The sequence below is a fragment of the Lissotriton vulgaris genome, chromosome 4_1 (assembly GCF_964263255.1).
Source record: "Lissotriton vulgaris chromosome 4_1, aLisVul1.2, whole genome shotgun sequence".
Lineage (NCBI taxonomy): Eukaryota > Metazoa > Chordata > Amphibia > Caudata > Salamandridae > Lissotriton > Lissotriton vulgaris.
In genome coordinates, this window is record NC_141691.1 from 1,997,744,786 (window position 1) to 1,997,755,439 (window position 10,654).

General features: G+C 46.1%; 1 pseudogene; it reads right to left on the bottom strand.

Moving 5' to 3' along the window:
* Positions 1 to 801: 801 nt before the first annotated feature.
* Positions 802 to 3,056, bottom strand: LOC147724822 (uncharacterized; annotated as a pseudogene).
* Positions 3,057 to 10,654: the final 7,598 nt, after the last annotated feature.

The following is a 10,654-nucleotide window of genomic DNA, read 5'->3' on the forward strand; positions in this document are numbered from 1 at the left end:
ACGGCCCAGTCCGCACTTTTCCCTCCATACATTCAAGTGCAGCGCTTCCTGTAACTGTGGCACGTAAGCTAGGCTAAAGGTCATACCTCTTAGACTGGAAGTCTGTCATAAATTTGCTTCGGGCAGCAGAATAAGGGGCTATTGTAGGAGATATAAGTACATGTATATATATAAATCTGTACGCCCTATTTCGCCACATCCATCACTTCCAGCTTGACGTGGCTGTGGTGGGTAAGTTCCCCTTTTCTCATGGAGTCTCAGGATGTGGCCCATTGTATGTTGAAAGAACAGGGGGGATGTTGAACTTTAACGTTCGTGAACTTAGCACACGAGTATGGTGGGGGCTCGATCTAGAGTGAGAAGCCTCACAGTCAGTGGAGCTGAATAAAATCTTGATCAGACTTTCCCACTGCTTGTTCGACAGAGAAATGGCAGTACTCAGGCCAATCTAACCAAAGGCCTACATTTTAAACAGAAGGGCCTACGCAGGGGTTCATGCTGGCTAAGTGATAAGAATGTCCCAGGATACTATGTGGAAAAATCGGTCCCTCTCTCATTTCCCCCTTTTTGTTCATTATTGAACACCATTCGTACTGCATATTTAGCTGGCGGCGGGGGGAGTGGCCAGGGTGAGTCATGAAGAAGCAGCTCTTCGGGGCTTTTGTTCAGGGCAGCTCCTAAGTCCTCATGTGGTCCCCTGATTTGTCACACATTGTCTCATAAGGATGTACCAAGTCTCTCCCCAAAGGAAGTGGTGGGCTACCATGCACCTGGGCCTGGTAGTGACTATCAAGAGGAACCTGTAATGTGTGAGAGTCAGGGATGGTAAGCTCTACCATGTTTAACATTGCTACTTCTTCCCCGTCCACTTGTCCCCTGCGTATTCCAGTGTATACTCCTGAGTATGCATAATTCATCCCAACTACCTTAGAGCTAAATCTCTTACAGCAACAACACACAAAAGATAGGCATTATACATTTTAGTACTGCAGACAGCCATGAAGGCATCCAGTCCAAATTGAACCAATTAGGTAAAACGTCAGCTTGAGCACCTCCCTCCTCATGCATCTGTCTTCCCAGATTGTCCAAGTCCTCAATGGCCTTTGTAAGTGTTCCGTTGTCCGCATCATTGGCCAATATGAAAGTACAGCATGACCTCCCCACCTTGGCGCATACACCACCATTCATCGCAGTTAACTGATCTAGAACATATCTGTGCTCCAGAACCATAAGTCGCAACGGTCGTAGTTCTTCTTTCACATCGTTGAATCCATCACGGGTGTTGTTGAGGAGCTGCATCAGTTCATATCTTGTGACTTGAAGCCAGCGGGCATTGGCTTTGGTCTGGAACAGGGGGATAACGCCCCAGAAGAAAAGTTCAGCATCGTTGAAAAGACTGAATTCTTGTGGAATCTCCTGAAATGGGCCATCGGAAAAATATTTCTTGACTCCCCTTTTTCGGTGGTGAAGCAGGGTGACATCACCTGTCATCGGGTGGGTATGGATGTGGGAAATGTTCGCTGCTGGAACAACCAGATGCAGTTCATGCATCGTGACGATAGAACAGAGTCCTTACCAGTGGGGAGGCAGCTGCAGGTAGATGTGCTCTCCGCAGGCCCAATAGATGTCCACGAGGCTGGAGGTGCCGTACTGAAGGTCTGAATTAAAAAGTGTGTTGCTGCAATTAGTGTTCCGACCCACAGGAACTGTTCCGTTACCTAGGAAGCAAAGGAGAGGAGACTTTAGCTTATATGCTCTTTTTGGTTTGTATGTTGTACCCTCATTGAAAGTGTATCTTCTAGTTTCCTGTGCCCATATCTCAGCACACTCCCTCCCAACCTCCGCATTGATATGGTGTTTGTGCTCTTGTCCCGCAATTGGGCTACCTAAGGAGGCTGCCTTACATATCAAGTGATTTGGGCCATTCCACTTGCTGTTGAAATAGATATTGGCCTTTAGGCGCAGAATTGGCCTCCACTGACAAGGGCATGTGTCATGGGTATGGTTGGCTCGTTGATGTTTGGGTGAGTGGCATTTCGATGGGGGCGTTGGGATGGTGAAATACACTAGTTTCTTAAAGTTGTATTCCCAAACCTTCATTATGTTGGCGGGTACTTTCATATCACGGTAAACCTCCATTCTCCTTCCAAAATCCTATGGGTCAGTAACAACCGTAAATGTAACATACTTGTCATCCCACTCTGTGGCGTTTACAAATGCCTCATTTATTTTGGCTGACTAGAGCTGTATCTGACATGTATGCGACAAAGAAACAGGTGTAGGAGACATTCTGCGGTGGAAGGTGGGACTTCTTTGGGAAAGATCAATTTATCTGCGCCTACAGCGTGAGGAATGTGTGAACACACAAAGCAGGACTCATTTGTGACCTTTCTTCCAACCTCCCTCATGACCCTGTACCACATGTTGTCTAATAGTGCATTGTGAACCCCATTGTCCTCTGCCGGCTTACTAGGGCGCTGGGACTGGAAATCAGGCATAGAATGCTGGTCGAAGGTGTAAACAACTGTGTTTTGGAGATTACTGACCCAGTCTGAAATTTGCGCAGCCTGTTCTTTATTATGTAGGGTACGCGATGTATATCTGACTGGCACTTTCTCGTGACCCATTTTACACCTGACACTTCGTTTATTTTGGCGGGTACGTTTAGGGGTACTTGGCACAGGGGGATTCAAGGTGATATTAAGTAGCATGTCACATTCTGTGGGGTCGGTATGGGGTATGGAAGGCGTCGATGTGGGCGATACATGGGTGTCATAACTACTGCTGGTGCTTATCCCAATTTGCTTGCTATCAGAAAGTGTCTTGGACATGGGGCGCCCTGTGGTGGTAGGTCTAATATTGTAAGTTGCATCTCTCTCTCTCTCTGAACGTACTGCAAACCAGTGGAATACAGCTACTGAAGCAACAAACATAACAAAGAAAATAATGGCGACTACATATCTTTTTCAGTGAAAACTTGGTGTGAGGGGTGGGTTTGTTACGGAGTCTCAGTCCATAGACCACCATACAATCTCCATGCTCATGTTCTTGGATAGTCAGCGGAAATATGATGCCCTCCTCTCGGTCAATGTTCAGATCTCGGATGGTGCCGGGTGGATCCTCACGTGGCTCCGATGAATCCATGCCTTGCGTTCAGCTACTCGAACAGTAGTGGGTGAAGAGGCAGTGACTTGGAACGGTCCCTCGTATTTGGGGTCTCTCCACATCCGGACTTGTTTCTTTATGAAGATCCGTGTCCCAGGGCTGATAGGCAGAAGTTCATCAGAGATGGGGCCCTTGTTCTTTGTCTTTGATATCTGAACAGAAAGGAACTTAGCAGCATGAGTTAGGGCACACAAATAGTCAAATAGTTCAGCTTTCACAATCTCAGAAGACGTTTCAGTGTCTACTTTAGGTTTAGTGGAGGGAACAACCACATTTATTGATCCGCCAGTGACAAGCTGGTGGGGTGTGAGGTGATGATCAGAGCTAGGAGTGTTTCTAAGTGTAAACAGAGCGATGGGAAGGCAATAGAACTATTTCTTTCCAATTGTGGCACTTATCTTACTGATCTTGGCTTTGAGCAGACCGTTGAGGCGCTCACAAACACCATTGCTTTGGGGGTGATAGGCTGAGGTCAACTTATGTTTTACTCCTAACATTGTGGCAATTGTGTCAAAAATGGCGTTTTAAAAATGGCTGCCATTGTCACTTCGAATGGCATCCGGTAATCCCCAGCGACATATGACCTCATGAAGCAGGAAGGTAGCTGCAGCCTTTGCGTCACAATGGACACATAGTCCAGCTTCAATCCACCGTGAGAAAGGGCACACCACTACAATGAGGTATTGGTACTTCTGGCACCTGTCAATCATGTCTACATAGTCAATGTGGAGCTCTCTAAAAGGACCCTTGGGCCTTGGTATTGTTGAGGCAACTGTTTTCATAGCTGGATTAGGGGAATACTGTTGACAAATGAGGCATTGATGAACGAAGAGTTGTATATGCTCATATGCGTTGGGGATAAACCACTCTGTCTGCAAAGTTGTAGACATGACATCACGAGGGACATGAGTAGAAAGGTGTAACTGAGTGAGTGCTATTTGCAAAAGAGTCTTTGGCATGACAGGCTTCCCTGTCATTGTCTGTCTGTAAATACAATCTGAAACATCCTGCTGTACTCCCCTCTTCTTCCACAACTCTTTTTCTTCAGGTGGGGCACTTTCCTGTATCTCTCGGAGGTGCAGTTGTGCAATGAGATCATATTGCTGTGTATCATCAATAGTGTATGGAAGTGTTTGGTCAGGGGTATCTGAGAGTGGCGACTCACTTCTGTCATCAACTGTATTTTGTGTACCTTCCTGCACAGCTGAGGGTGCATCTTGGGCAAGCAGAATAGGAGCACAGTCATTTTGTGCTGGGGATAGAGATTGTACAGGTCGGGCCCTCTGGCTGCTGCTTTTGCAGCCCAATCTGCCATGGCATTTCCTCTGGACACGAAATCTTGGCCATTTGTGTGTGCAGCACATTTTACTACAGCTACTTCTGTAGGCAATGTCAATGAGTCTATTAGTTCTTCAAGTAACTGTTTGTGCATCACAGGCGTGCCATCTGTTTTGAGAAATCCACGCCTTTTCCATCTCAAGATGCTGGAATGTGTTGTTGTGGTGACATAAGCAGAATCGGAGTATACAGTAATTCTTTCTTCAGCTCCATGTTTGAGGGCTGCAATCAGTGCCACTAACTCTGCTGCTTGTGCTGAGTAATTGAGTAATGGGATGGCAATGCTATATGCTGTACAATGTCTAGAGAGTCAGAGGAGTTATTCTGCTGTGCTCTGACTACTGCAGCTCCTGTGTATCTGATCCCCGTTTCTTGATCAATGGTAGAGGAACCATCAACAAATTAGACTGTACGGTCTGGTAATGGGTCCTCTTTTGCTGGTCCTGACTCATCTGGACAGAATGTGGCACAATCATGAGTGTCATCATCAATGGTGGCAATGGGATGGGCAAAGAACGTGGCTGGATTTACAGTGTGACATTTAACAACCTTCAAGGATGGCAATGACAGTATGACTTCGTATCCTGACACACTCTGTGTGGTAAGGGTCGTTTTAGCCTTTTGTATTATTACAAAGACAGCATGCTCAGTATACAGTGTCAGAGGGGAGCCCATAACTATGGGGGTGCTTTTCTCAACAGCGAATGCTGCCGTTGATAAAGCCTGTTCACAGGGATAATGGCCCCTTATCACTGAGTCTGACATGCCACTGAAGTATGCAATTGGTTTGTGGCCCATGGCGTACTTTTGGGGGATGGACTGCTGTCATGACCTGTCCATTACAGTGAGTGAACAAATAGAATTATTTTGTATAGTCTAGAGAGCTTAACACTGGGGCATTTGTAATTTCATCTTTCAATTTTACAAAGGCTGATGTCATTTCAGGTGTCCAGTCAATCTTGTGATGCCTGTCTTTAGCCATTTTGCCAGCTTTCAGGAGTGGTGCAGTGACAGTAGAATAATCAAAGACCCACTGTCTGAAGTAGTTCACGAATCCCAGGAACTTTTGCATGTCTTTGACTGTCTGAGGTTCTGGAGTGTTCCTTATTACCTCTACTCTTCCTGGGGTAACTCTTCTCCCTGATGCTGAAATCATCTGACCTAGATACTGCACTTCCTCCTGACAGTATTGTAATTTCTGTTTGTCTACTTTGTATCCTCTTTGTGCTAGTGTTGTAAGCAGTGCAATTGTATCTTGTCGGCACTCTTGCTCTGTGGTACTACAGAGGAGTATGTCATCGACATATTGTAGCAGAGTGCTGTCACATTGGAAATTTGACAAATCATCTTTGACAACTCTGTTGAACAAACTGGGGGACTCACAGTAGCCCTGGGGTAACCTTTGATATGTGAACTGCCTATTTCTGAAGGAAAATGCAAATAAAAACTGGCTGTCAGTATGCAATGGGACACTGAAAAAGGCATTTTTTAGGTCAATGACGGAGAAGTACTTGGTATTGGGCGGGATGTTAGTAAGGATCACTGAAGGGTCAGGGACAATGGGAAATTCTGGGACCACTATACTGTTAATCGAGCGAAGATCATGAACTAGCCTCCATTGGTTTGTTTTCTGTTTGCATACAGGAAAAAGACACGTGTTGCAAAGGGAGATACAGGGGTATATCACGCCTTGATCTAGTAATGCTTGTATGGTAGGTGCAATTCCTTCCTCTGCTTCTTTAGACAAGGGGTACTGGCGCACTCTGGGGAGAATGGCGCCTTGTTTCAGTGTCACTCTGAATGGTGTAGCTGATTGAATGAGCCCCACATTATTGGGGCCTGTGGTCCAAAGGATGCTGGGTACCTGAGCTAAGTCTGAGTCACGTGTAGCATCAAATACTGTGGGTGAAGTTGGTGTTCTAATTTCAACTGTCACCAATAGGGGGACTGGATTTTGATACATAATTTCTGCTTTCAAATGTTCCTCAGGATCACCGAATAGTTTGTTATTTGAAATGTTCCTCACCAGATATCCAGGCTCAATGAAAATGACGCAGGCCCATGTGTGGGCGAAGTCATCTATGGCTAGAAAAGCTCCATATGTGGGTGTTATTTCAAGACAGTGTCTTCCTAGGATCATATTTTTGTCAGGTACTGGGATGTTCTGTGATTGGGGCAGAAGAGAAATTCTTTGGGAAGCTGGACAGTGCGCCCATTAATCTCTGGTGTGTTGGCAATGACAATGTGTACCGCTGTGGAGAATGCTTGTTCATCCACTGGGCGGGCTCTTATCTGATCCCTCAGGGAAGAATCCACAGTGACAGCCATCATTCTGGTCAGTGGTGTACAAGGAATGGAGCAAGTCATTGTGCCATTTTCATTGAAGTGTATTGTCATATTTAACTTGGCCTTGAGATCACGTCCCAAGAGATTTACTGAGGACTGTGTTGAGTAAAGTAGACGCTGCTGAATACTTTTACCTCGTATTTCCATTGGCACTGGCTTGGTGAAAGGGACCCTTGTTATTGCCCCAGAGAAACCCTGTGTGTCTGCACTTTGATTGGAGATGGGCAGTGCTCCTTCCCTTATACAGGAAAATGTAGGACCTGTGTCAATCAGAAAACTATACGTTTTGTTGTTAATCGTGACGTACACAACTGGATCCTCTCTAATATTTGTGAGACACAACAACAATGGACACACTAGGGTTGTCTGTGGGCTGTCCTAACTTGAATACCCTCCAGTTCGGTGCAGCTGGATGGTGCCCTGTAAAACTGCATTGGCGGAGGGCAGTACTGTGGCTCCCTGAGGTACAAGAACTTGTGTCTGTGGCACCATTTGGTACACAGGCATTTGTGGCTGAAGCAGCTGTGGCTGTGCCTATTGAATTGGGGGCTGTACTTGGGCCATAACAGGTGTTTGTAATTGTACCTGCTGCAGCATTGGCTGTTGCTGTGCTGGAGAAGGGTAGGTGTACACTACTTGGGGCTGCAGCGGCTGTGGCTGCTGCTGAACGTATTGTGTTGGTGCCTGAACTTGCTGTGGGTGTCCTCTACCCGCTGACCTCTCTTCATCCTGTATTTTAGTACGGCATTCCTTTATAAGGTGACCTGGCCACTGACAGTAGCAACACATTCGTGCTCCTGGCTGGGGTGCAGATCTTTGGGAGCCTGATCCTCTGCCCCTCCCCCGCATCTCAGTATTTTCAGACCTCATTTGCCTGTTATCATAATACAGCTGTTGTTGTTCATTGGTGCCTGTCTGTTGCTGTGCATTGTCATGGATGGGCTGTGCCTGTATCGGTTGTGCTGCTGCCTGTGTGTTGCCTCCTAGTGCATTCTGGGCATTTTGTGGAAAATTAGTGACAGCAGTCATTTGACTCACTGGTGTAGCTACCATAACTGCATCAAGAGCCTCCCTTTTCTTTAGTTTTTGTTGCACTAATTTAGCAGCTGCGTTTTCAATTACGAATTGCCTCTTTTTCTCCTGCTCCTTCTTGCAAAAGTGAATGATGTGATGTTGTATTTCTGGCCATGGTTTGCATTCCATGGCTACTATTCCATCTAATTTGTCCTGTACAACAGTGGGCAGTCCTTTTTTAACTGTATGGTAGAAGAACCTACAGTTACCTCCAGTCACGTCCCATTTCTCTCCTAACTCCTGATGCCATTTTTCCTTCATTCTTGAAATGTACTGTGTTGGATCTTCATTGCTTTGCATTGTTTGTGACATTAGAGATCCGATGTCTGGGACATCGGGAAACTTCTGGCGTAGTTCACTCCTTAGGGCAGATCTTATTTTATGGAAAGGATTACCATCTAATTCCGTGTTAGTGCTGGATAGTCTTGTGTCAATGCGTGTGAACATACCATCTGCATCCTCTCCAATCAGGGAGGTGAGCAGACGTTTTACATCCCCAATAGCCAATGGCACACCGGCAGTGTGTGTTTCAAAGGCTTGTATCCACTTTCCAGCACCCTCTGTGAGGGGTGGGAGTTCCTTCTTTACGTTTTCTTTGTCCATAAGGGACAAAGATGGGGCGGTCCTTGACATTTTTAAACAGCAGGGGCAGCTGGCGGGTTACCCCTGTGGGCCTTGTGAGGTCATACCTTGATGCGTATTTCTGCCAGACCCTTAGGCCTTGGCACATGTAATCGTAGTCCCAATCGTCATCTCCTGCCCCCTGCAAGATACATTCTTCAGCAGTGGCCATTTCCTCTGGTTCAAAATACCCGTCTCGGGGCCAAACATTAATTTGTGGTGCGTTAGCTTCTGTCCAGCCTGCCAAGTCATCTGAGAATAGATTGACATAGTAGTCAGACCCTTCTCCAAGTATTACCATCTCATTTGGTGTCGGACCGTTGGTCAGTGACTGTCTTGGCCTGTTAAGGGCCATGCGGTACAGTGTTCTAGATCTGGTGGTGCGCAGGTGGGCTGTACCTGATACATCATATTCCTGTAGGATTTCATCGGGTCTCCCATGGTTACCTAACACTGCGAGATTTTCTACTTCTGTTCTTCTCTGCCTTCTCCACCTGATTTCTGCTCGTTCAAGCACATTTGACAGGTCCAAATTGTCTATGTCTAGCTCTGGTGTTACTGGCCTGCGTGGTGTAACTACTGGAGGTGATGCCTGGGGTACAAGCGTAGGTGGTGGTATCACCTGGGGGTTGTAGTTAATGACTGTTGGCGGAGCTTGGGTACACTTAAGTTGGCTGTAAGGGATTCTGCTGTGCTATTCTGTGGTGGCGCTATACTTTGGGCCTCCTGATGTAAGTCTATCCATGGCCCTTGCTGTGGCATGATAGTTGGGACCCCACCATTGTGTAACCCTGCTAGGCTTGCAGCACTTGCTAATTCATTGAGTGTTGGGTGTCGATTCTTACTAAATTGACCCAAGCCACCCATCAGTTCAGTCATTGTATCCTCTACCCTGCCTACTTGCAATGACAGTCGCTGGATGGTTGCTGCATTGCTAGTGGGGCTTCTTGAGTACTGTTCATATGACATGTTCCCTGCTTCCCTACCCGTTCTTTGGTGTAAGTTGTGCTCTGTCTGTAGAAGCCTTAATGATTAACTGCAAGAATAAAAGATCAATGACAACAGTTCAATAAACAATTCGCTCTCAGCATGTTTGAGTATGCAAGATTTATTGGGAACCCAATTAGAAAGTAATCACAATGCAAGATACGTGCACACGGAGACCTCAGCAAAAGCTCACTGAGTGCCCAATTGGTATGACAGTGCAGAGACATTTTATAGGTATATGCCCCCACAGGATGGGCATCATAGCATACGTAATCTGGATCAGGCTATGACCTGCTAGACCAATCAATGAAGTGCACATATGGTGTGATACCCTTTTAAGGCTTGAAAGTGTGCTTACATTACCCACGTGTCATCTACAAGAGCAGAATTGGGTTTTTCCATAAAGGTGAAATCGGCGTTTCTAGTGTACGTGGGTTCTGCACGTATTTGACCAGCAAGGGCAGGTCATGTCATGTCGACATCTTTTACTGAAAGATATGAGGTTTGGCAATAGCAAGCTAAAAGCTGGAAGCTGGCATGTCATTTCTCGGAAGCCTTGCGTTCGCTCTGCACGTTGCAGCTGACTGACACACAGAATGGAGCGTGCGACCACTCTGTGGATTTCTGCTGGTGTCTTTCTTTAGTACTTCAAAGAAGACTATAGGCCTGAAAACATATGTATTTGGTATCATATAAATGTCTGCTTCGTCATTCCCAAATCTGATACTAAATCATATGTTAATCAGAAGTCATTCATCTTTATCATCTCCTGTTCCTCATCCTCATCCTTGTGGGTGTGGTGTTGTGAACCACCTTTCCTGAATATGCAGTTGGCGCAGGACCTAAAAATTGCTGCACAACAAGATGGGCATATTCTTATCAGGAGGCACAGTGTCAAGAGAGCTGCTACCACTATTATAACTGCCTCAAGTATCCATGAGCCCCAGCCTGTGAACCACTTAATCACATCTTCCCATAGACTACCTGTGTGTATCCCGTGGGCCTCATCTCTAATATCTTTAATTTTTTTAATGGCTTTTATTATATTCCCACTGTTATCCGGAATAAATACACAGCATTGGCTCTGAGCCAGGGGAGATGCTTGGGAAGATGCCTCATGGAG